Raw genomic sequence first — 18539 nt, forward strand, 5'->3', positions numbered from 1 at the left:
TACCTAAATTCTTAGCCATAGAGACTCTAAATATTCACTGTAATGTGGCCGAGGGTATGATCACCAAATCAAATGGCATAGGCACTCACAAACAAACTGGCATCATTGCAACATTTAAACCTAACTCTGAATTTATGGAACCGATCATCTATACTCCATCGCCAACATTATATTTTCCTGTGTGCCATAATAGAATCGACTACATTGAGTTGATGGTCACTAATGAAAAAGAAGAATTAGTTGATTTTGCTGGAGCCACAACAACTGCTATCATAGAAATTAATATTTAAATAAAAATACATACAAAAAATAAATAAATAAAATGGAAAATATTGAGAGTTATGAGCTACAATCATTCCACCCAAACCGGAGGACTTTTGCAAATTTAAATCAAGCCAACACAGAGATTGAGATTGACCTTGATGTAGGGGATGGCTTTATACACCCTCACAGAGCAGACCTATATATTAAATTTGATGTTGTCAAGCTCGATGGTACAGATTATCCGGCTAACTCAAATACAAGACTGATAGACAATATTGTGCCACATCTGTTCTCTGAAATTGAGATTAGAAAACATGGTGTTGTTATAAACAGAGTAGACTACCCTGGTATTACCTCTACAGCTTTAGCCACACTAAAATTATCCAAAACCGAGGCATCATACTACAAAATAGGTGGATTTGAGGCTGGTGATAAGATAATATCTAAAAGCCACACAGCATTATTTCCTATGCGCCTGTTGCCAGGATTCTTCTCAGATTACAAAGAAATTATGTGGAAAAGTGGTTTAAGAATTACATTTAGAAGAGCTGCCAATGATAATAATGCTTTGATGAGGTACAGTACATTAAACTCTACAGGGGAAGCTCTGCCTAATACCCTACCTGACGAAAGCAAATGCCTTATTCAGACTATGGAGCTAAGAATTCCAGTAGTTGAATATGAAGCTGTTATGCTCTTAAATACGAAGCAGATATCCTAAAAAATCCACAGGTGCCTTTACAAATTTTATACATATCAATGTGTGCAGAAGTCTGCCACTGGTAGCTATTATGAGTTTGATGCTACAAATTCATTCTCCAGTATACAATATGACATGCCAGATTTTGTGGTGGTACTGTTTCAGACCGGAAGACAAAATAATCAAGAAAAAAATTCAAGTAAATTTGATAACTGCAACATCAAAAACATATATCTTAAAAATGGCAGAAATGAGGTATTCCCTAGAGAAAGTTATAATTCAAACATGTCCAAGGATGATTTCCTCAAATTATATGAGGCATTTACAGCATTCAAAAGGGTCACAATTGGGAATACTGACATGTATTACTCACCAGATGAATTCAAAGCACAGAGACCCATGTTTGTCATCAACACCTCAAAAAGAAAACAAGTTGTGGTTAATGACAGGACAAACATTAAAATTATCTGTGAATTCCATGAAACACTCCCTGATAATACCATATGTAGTGTTATTCTTATAGGTGAAAAATCATATGTTTATGATGTAAGAAATGAAAGAGTCACAGAGCAATTCTAGAAGACTTTTGCATATTATATTGTGTTTAGTATTAGATAAACAAGTTGAGCCTGGTCTTGAATTAAAATATTTAGAATGTTACAAGTCAAAATATTAATTCTCTGAACTTAAACCGGAAATGGACAGGAAGTGGACCGGAAGTAGACCGGAAGTGGACCGGAAGTGGGCCAGAAGTAGACCAGAAGTAAATATGTGTTGGTGGGTATAGGTGAGTACGCAGATATATTCTTGTGGGAACCAGCGTATGTTTAAACACCTTTCTTAATGGGACCAAAAAAATTGTTGGGACTTTTTGCCGGTCCCAACAAAGAGAAGACCATTGCGAGACTCCTGAGACCCCTTTTGACATGTACGCGAAGTATTTCGAAGGTACCAAAAAGTCGCTATTTGTTCGATTTGTGTGTTAACGTGTGTGTTAAACTCTGCAAGCTCTGGAAGCTTCTCGTCTGTGTAAACGTGTGGTGTTTAATCGCATCTCTTGGGACCAGGAAGTGTGGGTGTGTAAAATCTTGGATCTATTTCGCATGTATTGGTACCGAACATCCCAGGGGGTTGAGAGGCGAGGAAAGGTACGTGCAAATGCCCACGGGGTTCCCCTCTCGCCTGGCCGTCTTGTTGCTTCCGAGCTGTCAATGTTGCCAACTTAAAACTTTGGAACCAGATCTGTTTTTCTATTATCTTCTAACCCTCCAAGTGTAATTGTAATTGATTTGTTTTGTTTTACTTCGCTTTTTGTACCACTGTTGGCTAATTTGCGAAGATTGGGATGAGTGATGATATCATGAAATTGATGAATCGACTCCCACAACATCCATGCCCAGACCGGGATTCGAACTCGGGAACCCTGGTGTCGTAGCGCGATGTGTTAACCACTCCACCACGGGGGTCGGCTTTAATCCTGCAATCAAACAAAATGCTACAATAGAATTTATTCCTCCAAATGTGACCCTTCTACATGAGCCTATAACAAATTATTAGTTGGGTTTTACTATAATACTGGTAAACAGAAATCCATTTGTAAAGCTCATTTTCTTCCATTACCAGGAAACAAAGAATAGAGTTATCAGATGTTATCACTAGAAACTCGTTACTTGTCTCCTTTCGGCCACGATGAGGATAAGAATGGAGATTTCTGACCAAGGCGACAAGCGATCCAGCAAAAGGGAGGGGGTGTTCATATCGAAGTGACAAGTGACACGATACCTCTGTCTACAAGCAAGCGTTTTTCTCAAATGCTCTAACAGACCAAGGCGACACGCTGCATGACATCCATGACTTTCAGAAGCGGAAGCCGAGAAGTGACACGTTTCGAAACGAAGAAGCAAGTCTCGCCTGTTACTTCCGTTTGTCAATATCCTGAATTGGGTCGCCTAGGTCTGGTGTTCGGGCTTTAACAGTGAATGCTTACTTGAAGACTGAAGTGGCTTGTCTTTCTTTTCGCTTGTCACTTCGGTATGAACTTCAATGTCATTTGCAGCCGTCGTTTGCTACTTGTTGCCTGTCGTTTCGGTTTAAAATCTCTCGGCAAGAAAGCATTCAATGCGTAGGCATGACCACCAGACCGAAGCAACACGATAACGTCCCCAGTGCGTGAAACATGCAAGTGGCACGTGTAGTTTGTCATATCACATTTGTTAGAAAGTTTTATTTATTTAAGAATTTTTGTTTCCAAAGCCATTTATCGCTTCGGTACGAAAGTTCCATTGGGACGAAGCGACGAGCAACGAGGGGTTTCTCACTGAAGTAACACTACCCGTGCAGCATAGCATATATTATTGAGTGTTTGTTTCCAAGTGACACGTGTCGCTTCTCGCTTCGGTCTGAAAGCATCCCAAGACTCGTACGGTATTCGAACATAGGATCCCTATTCGTAGAACACGAAGACAAACGTTTATACTTCTCAAAGTTAACGGCTTGATTGCAATCCTTAACTACATTTAATTTCAATGCAGTTCTTTTTTTAACAGTCGTGTTTGGCAACACTGATAAGTGAAGCGAAGTTTTCACTCTCGCCTCTGCAGCCGCGCCGAAACCGTGGACAGAGAGCTGTGATGTCTTTTTGCGACGTTGCATGCTACACGTATTTGACGTTTTCTGTACTCGCTCGCTCTGTTTAACGTGCGACTAAACGAGAGGGGAAAGTCTTCACCCGACAACCTCGCAGGGGCAAAACAATCGCTTCCTTGCTTGTAGTAAGTTCACCGCGCATTTTCCCCCTGTGTCTGTTGTCACGGTATCTTACGCTCGATCTGTCCATTGCGTTATTTTCACAAAGTAGGAACTGTGTCCTGCTCGTCACTTCGGTTTGCGTGTGTTTCTTCATAGTTCAAATGTAAAAAGATAACATACAAATGCTTACGCAGAGATATTCGCGTTATTATATGCGTATAACGCATTTGCTTATACATAATTGATTGATTGATTTGGTGTTTTAAGTCCACTTTATGCACAATAAGGCTAATCGGGACTGGACCTACAGTTTAAAGTGGGATCCGAACCACTATAAGCTTCCACCGGTTATCGAACCCGGGATCCCTTGATTACAAGGCAACGACGCTACCACTGCGCCATCTTATGCATAAAACAACCGAGAGAACAATGACATGTACATTTGATAATGTTCCCCACCAGAAAACTTTGAGGGAAAAAGCTCGAGTTGAAGACATCGATTTCATTCCTTTTTGATAAATAATGCCTGCAAACAACATGTTTGCCTTCTATGATCTTAACAAAAATATTAAATCCACTGCAGTAAACATTACTTTCAAGATGGCAAAATAAAATGTAAACGACATAAATACTCTTCCCGTTTCTAAACCTGACAATTTATAGCCGTGTATTTGATTGCACTTTATAATTAATAATGCAATGAAGTAAATGGTCACAAAGTATTCAGGTTTAGTGAAAGATAGCGTATTCCTTCCCTCAGTGTGGTCTTTATATAACAATATTTACAAAGTTACAGAAGCAAATGTACTTGAAGGGACAGCAAAGATTTTATGCCATCAAAATATATGTGGCGACTGCCTGTGTTCTCCCCTGTGTATGGCAGCGTGCCGTGACACCATTCGAGCAAATGATATGGCTCCACACATTCTCGATCTCTGCCGTAGTGAAAGAGACATGAATGATCAACACCACGCTCTGATGTAATCTAGGGGTGGCGGGTTCGACACGCGGTGGAGGCACATGGCACAGTGGTTCGGATCCCACTTTAAACTGTAGGCCCAGTCCCGATTAGCCTTACTGTGCATAAAGTGGACTTAAAATTCCAATCAATCAATCGATCAAAAACCACGCTCTGATGAAGCATTATAAAGGGAAGTCTCCATAAAACGAACATATTCAGTAGATTCGACTCTATTGCAGCTCACCTGCGTGAAGGAAAGGTTAACACAGTGCGTTACGACGATACGTGGTTTCAGGTTCGAATCCCGGCATGCTCATGGGTGTTCCTTTGACGGTGCCCTTCATCAATTTCATCATATTCTTACTCATCCTCGTCGTTTGGATTAGCCAAAAATGATAAAAACCGACGCTAAAAATAATCTAATCCAATGTATTCATTTGTTACCTTCTGGCCTCCATGGAGAAGTAGCTACGAAGCCAGAAGCCCTACTTTTGAATCCTGGGTGAGGAATGGATATATCATCGTGTTCGTTCTAATTCCACCATTAATTCTTATTAACGATTAACCTACGACGTAGAAAAACGCTTAAAATTAACGTAAATATACGTCGCATTCTTCTGTCGCTTCATTGATGTGGATCATTTCTCTATCCTAGGGGGAAAATGTTAGTTTAGCAACGTGAAGAATATTCGCTTTCGAGGCAACCCAAGCCATTAAGAGGCAGTGGTGTAGCAAGGGGTGAGGGAAGTGCCCGACCGCATGGCTCCTCGCGCGTAAAGGTGCCTCGCGTCGAATGAGCTTGAAACGAAAACTGTTATAAACAGAAGTGGGGGGGGGGACATGGAAAATGCTATTTTTGTGGGAAATAATATTAAAACATTTATTTATTATTTATCTGGTTTTAAATTCTAATTAAACGTTATAATTTGAATGAATACGTCAAATCAGAAGCATAACATACAGGCAGGCAGGTCTTAAGCCTAAGGGGAACGAAAGAAGTAAAAATTGATCGTCGTATTTTTCACGTGAAACAGTTAGCAAAAATTCACGATAACTTGCTTAGACATTTTTACCCATTTATTCTTTCATTGAATAAAAAGCCCGTTGTCTTGTATTCTCTTCTTTCTCTTTACCTTTCACTCCCGAATTTAATAAGTTAACAACAAACACCTCCAACTGCCACGAAGCAAGCGTGAGGCATTTAAATGCTCGCGTTTTTTCATTCCTTCCTAGAACAGGCCCGTACCCAGGATATTTTTGAAGTGGTTGGAGACAAATCCGAAAATGTGGAACAAAAGAGAACATCCGAAATGCTGTTGGATTTGTTGAATTAGGCTATTTTACGTCGATTTTCTGACACTTTTGGCTGATCGCGATGATGAGGATGAGTAACGATATGATGAAATTGATCAAGGAACACTCGCAAAGAACATCCATGCTCAAACCTGGATTTGAACCCGTAACCCACGGCTTCGTAGTGCGCTGTGCTAACCACTCCGTCCAGTTGGTCGACCCTGGTCGGCGAAATGCTGTTGGGTGTATAGGATGTGACCACCAATGTTATGGTAGTATTATTGTACGAGCTAGTGCTAGCTCGTAGATACAATGCTGAGTGTACACCCAACGGTTAAAGCAATATGTCCATCTGCTTTGAATTGTCATTCAGTCTGTTTTCCACAGTGTCATGATAATGGGTTGAAATAGAAACGCAGATGTCAACATAAACTTCGCATGAAAATAATTAATGACCCCGTAGAACAACACAAGTTGTAGAGTAAAGAGAGAATGAAAATGGTGGTGAACAAATTGCCTACTATTATCTTTCCTAGTTGTAGAATTGTAGAGTTGCAATGTTACGGTCCAAAGTATCGGGAAAAAATCAACTCACTGATAACCCCCTCCCCCCTATCCGACAATCAGCATTCAGCAACGCAATCGCTTACAGACTAAAGTTGTCACAAGGCGTACAGCTTGGTGCTTATTGTTTACGTTCAATTCTCAGAAGTATTCGAATATTTCTGTCTTCCGCAAACTAACAATATTTTATTTTTTTAGAAATGTTCTTGTACCAGCACCATTGAACAGCCGTGAAAATTCTATGGTTAGAAAATAATACATTTGTAAATGAAATGAAATATATACATTAGCAATCATTATTAAAATGAAGACCATGTCTAAATGTGGGTTAACCCCCCACCCCCACAAATAAAACTCGAAACATTTTGGTAAATACGACTTAAGTTTGAAATAAATTGGGACAGGGATTTGGAAGAATGGACTGTCTCGACTAAATTAAATGTCTTGTAAACAGGCATCAATGATTATAAAACAAAAATTACAAGGACAGTTTACTTTCCCTTGGTAGATAAGGTTTAGCATAGTGCTGACGCAAAGGTGGAAAAAAAAGAGGGGAGAGACTACTCGCCCCCCATTTCCCCTTAATTTCCGCCACTGGATGGGGGCCTCGCATTCTAATCTCTTCCAGGGCGTCGGTATATGTTGCTACGCCACTGTTGAGAGAGGATTACTAAATTCAAAATTCCATCTTTCGAAGCGTCATACATGTTTTGTGCACTAGTTTTTATACAAGTACTTATTGTTAGTTGATTTAATTTATTTGACGTCGCATTTCTACCACTTCTGGCTAATTGCGAGGATGCAAACGAATGTCAGAAATTAATGAAGGGACAATCACAGATTTAAGGTTCTTATCAATAGCAACCAATTTTCGCGACGTGTGCAAGTCGCAACTGGACGTGTTCATTGGCAAAATAGGGGTGACGGAACTATGTTCAGGAAGTGAGTTTCGTGAAAATTGTCTGCTGTGGAAACAACAACGAAATTTCAAACGTAGTAACATCGCCACCAAAATACGTAGAGATGTTTACGAATTATGTAAGAGTACAGAATGAAAAAAAAAATAACCATCCATATACTACTATATACGCAAACGGAACATATCAGGAAAGTATTCATTACGTCACATTAGTAGATAAACTTGTTTGTAAACCTGGAACTTTATTTTGGACCATTCACTTAAATTGGTCTCCTTAGTAAATCGTATAATCAGCACAAATGCACACAGCAGTAATCAGGATAATATTCACTAGTAATAGTGTTCACAATAAAGAAAATGTAGTAACTGAATGTTTTTTGGCATTCTGTATTGTATCGAGGGCGTTTGTAGAATGTGCAACAGGGACCAAAGCGTCACAGTTTTCTTTGTTCCACTTGGAAACGGTTTGTTACGAATTGTAAGAGACATCACAAACACAACCCAGAAAGCAGTAATAAACACAGCAAGCAAACCCTAGCAAGCTAAAGTCACAGGGTGGTTTGGTGAGTGTTCTACCTGCTTCCCCTCTCGCGTTTGGAATCGTATTTTCCAACTAGTTTCGTTTCTTTTTCACGGACTTTACCAGTCAAATAATTTAGAACTCCAAGTTACTTGGTGACAAATAAAAAAGTACTACACTAACCCGAAAAAAATTACCTTACTTCACAGAATATAATACTAATATGATCCTTGCTTTAACATGGAATTATCATTACCCGCAGACTATATGAGTGTTTCCAAAGATCTGCTGCATATACCCTTTCCCTCATAACAAACATCAACTAAAAATTAAAACAAGAGCGTTTCTCTATTTGCAGTCCGTCATTGTTTACGTGTAGCACGCAAGGTTAAAGTTTCATGGTTTGAATCCCAGAAAAGCATGTTTTTGCACTTGTCCTTTCTTGCATCATGATAAGATGTACAAATGTCTCAGCTCGACAGAATTCAACGTTAGAACTGTTCTGCTGCTTGCAGGAGTGGATGTTATCTGCTTCAGTAATCTATACTCCCGTGTTCCACCTGCCAGGCTGCGAGAGTAGTGCTTTCAATTATTTTGACTGGTATGTAATTTTCGCTGCTGGCTACAAGCAAGGTGTAACAAAATCTTGTGATATTGAATTTGAATTTAAAAATTTGGGGTGCGTCAGCACTTAGGCTATTTTGCACCCGTCACAATATACGGGGTCCAGCTCCTTACCATAAATAAAATAGCATTATTGCACTGTCTTGTTACTAAATTACAAAAAAATTCTGGCTTTCGTTAAAAGCTGAGGCTGCAAAGTGGAACTCAGCACACACAAGGACAAAAAACAGGACAAGACACACAAAATTATACTAGCCATAGTGCCAGTCGCCAGAGCCTCGTTCGTCTGCAAAATGTAGTGTAGGGTGTACTACTTGACAATTGGGTGTACTACGTTGAAGGCCACCCCTTACACCCCACCTCAAGTGGGGATTATTACAGATTAATTATTCGTTAAAATTAACATCAACAAGATAGCAAACAATGAACTATGAATCAACGAAATTAATAACAGCGTTTGCTTTTCTTTGACGGTTTACTCAGGAAACTGACCAGTGATCCAATATTTTGTTCCCAGTTATTTAAATTCATTATTTTATTATTATTATTATTATTTTATTTTTTTTTATCTACAAAGAAAATTAAAAAAAGAAACATAAGGACGTCTTATTTGAAATTCTTAACCCGTAGCGTGAAACAAAGAGTGGGAGGGACTTCGAAATGCAACATTTAACTTTCGTACTTGGTTCTTGGAGAGAACGTGCGTAATATTAATTTAACGAATGGTTTGTCCAATGAATGATTAATAATTGTGACAGACAGGCGGAGCAAGGGGCGAAAATCCCGTGGATAGAACGAAATTACTATTTACATTGGGAACCATCAAACGTGATGTAGTTACCTAACAACCACTGCATAGCCAACCCAAATCTCGACAAATTAAAAGTAAAAGCGAGCAAATGTAGAAATATTATGCAATAGATATTGGTCCATCATTCCCAGCTGAATTGTATCCCCAGACATCTCTCACAAGTGACTTATCAAAAGTTTCATCTCCACATGATTTTGCAAAACTCTACCTCTCCAATTCTACCTCCCTCTCCAGAGGTATACCATGTTCGATTCCCGGTGGAGGCACATAGTGGTTCGGATCTCACTTTAAAACTATAGGACGTGTCCCATTTAACCGATCTGTGCATAAAAGTGAACTTAAAACTATACATTAAAAAACTCGAGAGTTATTCCGATCTCCGCACGGAGTGCTTAGCAGAGAGTTTACGAAGCCAATGGTTACGGTTCGCATCTCCCCCTGGACGTGGGTGTTCTTTGTAAGTGTTCCTGCATCAACTTCCTAATTTCTTCCTATCATCACTCATCCTCATCGTCGCGATTAGCCAGAGTGATAGAAAAGCGACGCTAAATAACAAAATCGAATCATTCCAGACACACACACACACACACACACACAAACAACATACATACACTGAAGAGACTGAATAGTAGGAAATGTTTTGACATTTCTTATCACAAGTATGTGTGTTTTACATTGAAGGTAACTTCAATAATGCTTTGAGATGGGCCCAAGATATGTAGATCCGTCAATGACAGTCATTTGTTTTCTCCTCTCTCTTCCTCCGCATTGCTTTTACCCGAGAACCGCCGTGTTGCCAGTTTCCTTCAGTGCTTCGTTGTCAAAAGCTTCAAAAGCGATAAATATTACATCTCTACTTTCGATGTCTAAGGTTCATGATGATACAAATGCTTAGCATTGAATAAAGGCGACGACCATCTGTTCAAGAATGTTTCACATTTTGACAACGCAAGGAAAGGATTCTATTGTAAAGAGCTGCTTGCGTCACCCACGCTCCGACCGCTCCCTTACTATTGGACTTATGCACGTTGTGGTTCGGATACCACTTCTAATTATAGGTCAGCACCGATTAGCCCATCTTTGCATAAAGTAGACTTAGAACTCAATTTAGCGTGATCACAGGTTCCATTACCGAACATTTCGGTTTCTTGAAGGCAATTGGGGAGCTACGTGAAATAGAGGATAAAGATTACAGGGGCAAAGGGATTCGATGTGCTGACCACGTGTCAACTTATAAGAAAGCCACTTAACAGGCCTTTGTTATTCAAGGCCGTTTCGCCACGGAGTTTTTTCATCGTAACTGTTATGGAGATGATTAATTTTATATAAGATTGGCGAGAAAATATTAACAAAACATCCTATTATTGTGTTTCAAGCTAATCGGAGGTGAATTCTGTTACTGGGTGATAGATGGGTGTTATGATATGTCAGCTGTAAAGTTAAGAACAGTGGCGTATTTAGAAGGAGTTTTAGAGCTAGGTAGTCTTATTTTTGCTCAACTTTCTTAAAAAAAACACGTCAAATTTAGGAAAAGATGGCATGATCTAGGAGTGGTAAGACGTAACTCATAATCCCTTTACTGCATTTGTGAGTACGCCACTGAAAGCGTGGGGAATACTGCTGAAAATGGAGAGGGTTCCTTAAATAACGATAACAGGAGCGAGGTGTAAAGAATGGCTTTCCTGCAAGAGCCTAAATGTCAACCTCTCTTCCACGTCCTGGACTCAGGGGGGGGGGGAGGTTGCCATTAGGTTATCCTAGGCTATAACCTAGGGCCACACAAAAATGAGACACTGAAGGGACAGAAGTGAAGACCATGGACTATTAACATTTCTTAATGTTGTGATAATGGCAAATTAAAACATGCCAAATCCTATTACTTGCTTATTTCGTGAACGAAGGACTATCTAGCGCTTAAATAAGTTCTTACACCATGACCTATTTTCAAACGTCACCTAGATCATACAAACAATATGTACCGATATTGTATCAATGTTTTGAACTTTACAAGTGTACAGAGCATGCAGTTAGTGAAAATAAAGTACCATGATATCAAAATTATTAATAAAAATGTCTACAGTGCCCGAAAGAAAAGATAGCCTAGGGGCCCAAATTCTATATACTATCCCGCTCTGCATGGGCTGCATTTTGCAGACAATTTGGGCATTGACGTCTAGACTCACATTCAGTCTGTTTGTTGCGTACTGTCCAAACATTTTTGTCATTGCCCTCACATCAATTCCATCCTAATCTTAGCGATTGACCAAATGAAACAGAAGCGAGAAGTGAAATTAGTTAAATCAATCTGTAGATAACAGTAGAAAATGGCTGTGCCTTCCTCAAATTGAAGATTCCTATCGCAAATATATAATATAACATGAAGGATAGTATGAATGATGAAACAGATTGTTGGAACAAACACAATTTCATGTCAAGGTTTTCCAGAATGCGAACCTAGGACCCCGAGTTTTGTAACACGGTACGCCAACCATTCAGCCACAGAGCCGACCTGAAATACTTTTTTATTATTATCTAAACCTCAAAATAATATGTTAATATTGAATCAATGCTTTTTCTTGTTCACATCACATCACCTACAAATTATCAGTGATTGAAGGGTGTGTGAGGCCCTACACGTCGTTTTATATATTCTGTTAGATAGTCTGGTCATTGTTAAGAGACTAAACAAAATGCAGGACTACATTTAGAATATAATCGTTATATTTGCACCTTCAATCACTGCCACAATCACTGTAGGTGTAATGCCTATAAAGTGTGTTTGCAACACGCTCCGAAACGTTTGCCGGAATCATTGCAATGGGTGTGATTTCGCGCAAACAATTGTGGGGGAAGTTGTTGGCTGAATATCATCCAATGGTAACAACCGCTGAGGCTCTAATGGTGTACAGCAAACGTGAACCATATTGGGAGTACTGCATTCCCAACTAGTTGCCCCCATGCAGACGCCACTGTTGCTTGTGTATATAAGTGTTCACTCACTTACAAGCGAAACCGAAACTCGAGCTCTCGGCGAGACAACTCCAGGCGCCGTGAAACAGATAACGGTTGAACCACTGGCTTTCGTTGGAACATGCATTTCTACAGTCGTGGCGTCCCACTGCTTTGGTTGCGTTGAAGTATTTCGACAGGTGTCCGTATTTCGTTGCAGGATACATGCAAGACTTAACAGAAGAATGTTAATGATATGCATATGATATAAAATGGTGATTAATTATTATTCGGAAATTAATAGATGATTTCTCTTCTGCAGAGTGTAAGAATGTTTTCTTCCGATAAAATTAACGACGAAATAGTAAAAAAATATTTAACCAGAAGTTAACAAAGTGAATAACAGCCCTTGCTTTTATTTACCTTTTGATATATTACCAAAGCAATTACCGACCTTTTTTTTAATACTGCCGATACTGTGCGTAAATGCAGTCACTACCCCTGCCCCCAAAATGATATGTTTACTGTCTCCTTATATATATCTCTCTGCCTCTAATTAATTATATATTTGCCACGTAAGACAGATGAAACTGACATAGGAATTCGAACCTAGAATTTATTGTGTTCAGATAATGAGTCGACCGACATTTAACAATCGTGACGTCCTTTAACTTCTCCAGGCACAAATAGCCTAGATATATAAATTTACTTTCTTTTGATCTATAAAACACCCGATATTAACACAATTTCAAAAAACATCTTTTACATATGAAGCAAATTAAAACTGATTTGTGAGGGCATAGGAGTGCGCACGTGGGTTGCCAGTGCTGCATGAACACCTCCAAATGCGTCCTCAAAAAATTAAGAATGTAGAGACAACCATTATAATAACGAAAATAATGTCTCCCCTGCTGTCTTGAAATTTGAATTTAATGGTCGGACCTTTCTAAAGTTAAAGCCAGAAGAGTGAAACGACTTGCAGCCAAAGCTATCCTCTTCTCTAAATTTAAGCTGCTCTTGCCTATCCTCTTCTCTACTCTGCTTCATAAATAACAAACGTGTCGTGAGGCTAACGCTCTCTTCATTTTCGTCAGTTAATTTTTGAACAGCCTGTGTAATTTTACTTTTCCTCCTTGATATTTTGCTTTTCTGACAGTGCGCAGCATATCTTCAAGGAAAAAATTCTTCTAAATGCAACTCAAATTTCGTAAATTCTTCTTCGCTCATTCCCGTGCAAGATTTATGGTACCACTTTTTACAAAAACTACATTCTATTGCCCCCTCATAACAAAGTTCCTTGACGCAGCATTCAAGTACTTTATTCCAGCCTATTTCGGCTGCTTCGTCCTGAGACTGAGAGATCGACGTTCGAACCATGTTTGCACCACTGACCTACTTATCGCTAGCTCGCTAATCCCTTAATCCTGTACAGCTGCAACGAAAGAGCCTGCTCACCCGATCAAACTGTACAGCTTTTTTTCACTTTCTTACGTAGGACACAAATATCTTACACACAAATAATCCTATCTTAACTTATTATTAAGAAGATTTCTTAAGTTAAATGTATTATCTCAAAAAATAATCAGAAGGAACTCCCGGTACAAGGCACCATGTAGCGTTATACAAAATTGATTCGAAGATGAATTTTTTTGTGGACTGACGTCAAAAGCAAAACAGTAAATAAAACCGACAGTGGATTTATATATATATATATATATATATATATATATATATATATATATATATATATATATATATAAATAATTAATAGAACTGTTCTTTATAGGTGAGGTTTCAACATACAATATTTATACATCCAGGTCCAGGTATCTGACATCAACGGTTTATATACGTTTTCCGGAATACGTTGAGGGCCAGCTTCCAGAATAGATTTGTTGAGATACAATAAGATTTTTTTTCAATAACTATTTGTACCGTACAGAAATTTATTTTTTCTTGTTGTAACCAATGTTGCCTACTACACATGGCAAGAAACTACCTACCCTGTCGTTATTTAATTATTATTTTATTGTTACTATATATTTTTAATTTCATCACTCCAGGCGTTAACTTCCTTAGCGCGCTTAGTAAATATACTCAACACTAAACACACTAATCAATGAACACACTGAAGCACTAAACACATGGAGGGAGTTGGGGGGAATATAAACCTGGATCGTGACTAAAATCCAGTTGTATGTCTTCTATCTTCCTTAGTTCCGCTATCTAGGGGTCCCGGGTTCGAATCCCGCTCGGGCTTGGTTGTTTGTAAATGCCCATTCATCAATTTCATCATTTCATCCCTCATCTCCATCTTCGCAAATTAGCCAAAAGGCACAAAACGCGAAGTAAAATAAACTAAATCAATCAATCAATCATTCAGTAAATTCGACTCTATTGCTAACGGCCCCCATGGCTGAGTGGTTAGCACATCGTGCTACGTCGGCAGGGGTTCAGGGTTCGAATCTCGGCCTGAGCATAGATGTTTGTGAGTGTCCAGTCATCAATTTCATCATATCATCATCATTCCCATTGTCGAAAATTAGCCAAAAGTGACACACAAAGCGAAGTAAAATAAAGTAAATCAATCGGTCAATCTATTGCAACTAACCTTCGTGGCGGAAAGGTTAGCACATCGCTAACACTTCGGTGTTCCTTTGTGGATGCTTTTCATAAATTTCATCGTATCATTACTCATCCCCATAGTTTCGACTAGCCAAAACGGGTAAGAAAAGCGAAGCTACATAATAATAATCTAATCAAATCCACTTTATTTTGTTCATTTTTTTACCTTGCTGCCTCCAGGAAGGAGTGGCTACGAAACCAGAAGTTCTAATTTAGAATCATGAGTAAGGTATGCCATTGTGTTCCTTCCATCATTTATATCTGCATTCCAGCATTAATGGTCATTAACGATTAACTAAAGAAAAGCGACTCAGATCTACATTAATAGGCTATACGTTTAATTTTTACTGTCACTTCATTAATGTGGATCATTTCACTATCCTAGGGGAAAATGTTACTTGAGCAACGTAAGGAATACTTGCATTCGAGGCAATGCAAGACATGGGAGGGGGATTACTAAATTTAAACTACCACCTTTCGAAGCGTCACATATATTTTATGCAGTTTATGCTACACTGAGAGCATTTTATTGTTAGTTCATTTAGTTTATTTAGCGTCGGATTTCTACCATTTCTGGCTAATTGCGAGGATGCAAATGAATGTTAGAAGTGGAGAAGGGACGATCAGAAACATATAACGCAAACCCCACAGAGGATGATTATGTATGGCAGTTGGCAGTGGGTGAAAACAAAAATAAAGTATTTAAATTTTTCCTTCCGAATTTTTATGTGCTGTTTTATGTGCATGATTTACTTTTCAAGCTCTTCTTGGTGATTTTGTTTTTCTATCGCCTTGAATTTCTTTGGCCGTTATTTCTTCGTATCGATGTCACGGACCCAAACAGCACAGGTGATGTCACAGAAAGTACAGTAGTGCGTCCCAAATGGCGCAACGTTACCGTAATACGTCAACATATTATGCGCCGCTCAGTGTTCTGTTTTTTACCCTATAGCTACGCCGAACAACCGATTGGGAATTTTAGGTTTGAAAATTAAAGCCTTAACCTCCAAAAGTATCATATTAATATGAAAGATAATCTTAGAAAATGAAAGAAACTCTTCAACAAAGTTTTAAACTATATACGAATTGTAGTTATAGAAACCTACCGATTAAATTATATTCTTACACCAATATCCATATTTTGAAACATATTTTTATAGAAATAAATTACGGCTTTTCAACAACACTTTTAATGTCAGTTAAAATATATTCATATTTTCAATCATTGATTGACGCATAGTCGTAACGTAATTTCCTGAGAAATATGGTGTGAAAAGATTAATTTCCCCACTTCTAAAGGTTCGACTCTGTGGACGAGTGCGTTGAGTGACCGTACACTCCGAGTTCGAGTCCCGTCAGCCTGGACGAGGCTGTTTTGTGAGTGTCTCTTCATCCATTTAGCATAATCATGATCCATCGTCGTGAATAGTCAAAAGTGGAAGAAAAGCGACGTAAAATAAATATCAAATACAAATGACTTCTAAACAACACTGGTCTGGCAGACGACAAAGCTTCGTATTGTCCATAAACTCCACAAATGAATCTCGCAGTCCATCACCCTTCCCCCCCCCCCACTTCCCTTTTAAACAGGGGATCATTTCGTGGGCTTATAACTGTACAAATACTATAAGACATAAAATAGAACAAAGTAGGTTTCACCGGTGACCAGTAGCATAGAAGCAGCTCCCTCAATGCAGGGAAGGGGGAGGCTAGGGAGCTGGAAATGTTGTCTATGCCTTCAAATATTGGATAATTTCACGTACATATTTTTTTACACTAATAAACCGGTCTAAATTGTCCATTTTGACCCTAAATTGAGTAAAGAAAATTTCCTCGCTCGGCTCACAATGAGAGCTTTTCTTCATATAGAGTATATATGTTCTAAAATAATACTTTCGACAGAAGCAAAAGTTTAATGATGTGTAAAGGGTGTGTCGAATTGTGTTGTTCTCTTTGGCATACAATTCTCAACCTACGGCTCTCTGAATGCAAAACTTTAAACAATATTCACTGTACAACTTCTCTAACTGAATGTAATGTATTCGCTATATGTTATACGTCTAATAATAATAATAAATGCATGTTAACTGAATCAAGTCTTTTTCGGTGTAATGTGCTTTCGATCCCCTAGAAATCTTAAATATCGATCTTTATGTGTGAGACGAGACTTTTTGCCCCTGGAGGAAATCTGTCGACGCTAACTAAACAGATTGGTGAAACTTCAACTTCCCTGGGAAAGCCAAGGTTTGCCAATCAGTTTTTCATTAAATGACACCATGTCAGTGTATGGAGTCCAATTAATTTTTAAAGAAAAGCAGAATGAAACGATACCAAAATTAATGAACAACCATGAGTAGAAAAAATGCGAAAATAATTAAACACGAACACTTTCAGCACGAATAGAGGTTATATGGAAAGAACGCAGTAAAGGTACAGCTGTTCCCTGTGCATTGCACCATGACTGAATATCATGGGAGTGCGGACTGTGGAGTTATAGGTCATAATATGATAAGGTAACCTGATTACTGCAACAATTCTATGCTGTCTTCACCCGAAAAATATACGCAATGTTAGTGGTATAGGTGACTTCGCACACACCACACTGCGAGAGGAGGGGCCCGTGCCCCAAGACTCCATTCCGAGACCGGAAAGTCAAAGAAAGAAAATAATTATGATGATAGATTGAATTCTTGAAGTGCATCCGATTTGGAACACATTTTATTAAATAATTCTGAATTTTGCGTACGTATTGTGTGTGCCCATATTGCTATTATTCATTTAAATTATGAAACTAATTAGTATATTAATACTTGCTATTTAATCAAGTTAAAACATCATGACACTTTGCTGAATGAGTTGAAAGGTGCTTAGACTTAAAATGTGCTAAGATGACAGAGAACAGGCGATTGGTTTACATGCTGTTAACGAACAGCGATATCTCTTTATATGTAATCATCACGATCTCTCGCACAAACACTGCGTTATAAAGGAAGCAATAAAGAAAGATTCTGCCGAACTACTCTCCAATTAAAAATTATGGCTACTGGAGTTTGCACCGAAATTAAAAATTAACCACTTAACTTATTGAATTCTGATTTAAGCTAAAAAAAACTATTTTTTTTTCAAGTATGCTTTCAATTTCTTATCGTCGTGAGAACAAAAAAATGCAGCTTTTTTGTTGTTTTTCAAACTATGCTCTCTTTGAGATTCTGTAATTAAAAAACTTGTGGTCCAATCGGGACGAAATTTAAATACGTAGCTCTACTGGTTAATTTTTAATTGGAGTTCAAACTCGAGTCTCCATAATGTTTAATCCGACTGTAGACAATCATTCGCTCTCAGGCCATATGCCCTGAAAGCAGAGAAAACAGGAATGGCATAGTCTCCCTTCTTTCCATACTTTCAAGCGGCAACCCTTGAATCAGCCACGAACGGCGTCACCCATCCCCCCCTTGACGTCCCCTCGCACTCAGCAAGAAGCACAGCGTCGGAGATCCAATTGCTTACATGGGCCAATCTTGAAGGTCTCAAACAATTATTAAAATTCTGGTTTGAAAGATT

The sequence above is a fragment of the Lepisma saccharinum genome, chromosome 5, assembly GCF_977018435.1.
Source record: "Lepisma saccharinum chromosome 5, izLepSacc3.1, whole genome shotgun sequence".
Taxonomy (NCBI): Eukaryota; Metazoa; Arthropoda; class Insecta; order Zygentoma; family Lepismatidae; genus Lepisma; species Lepisma saccharinum.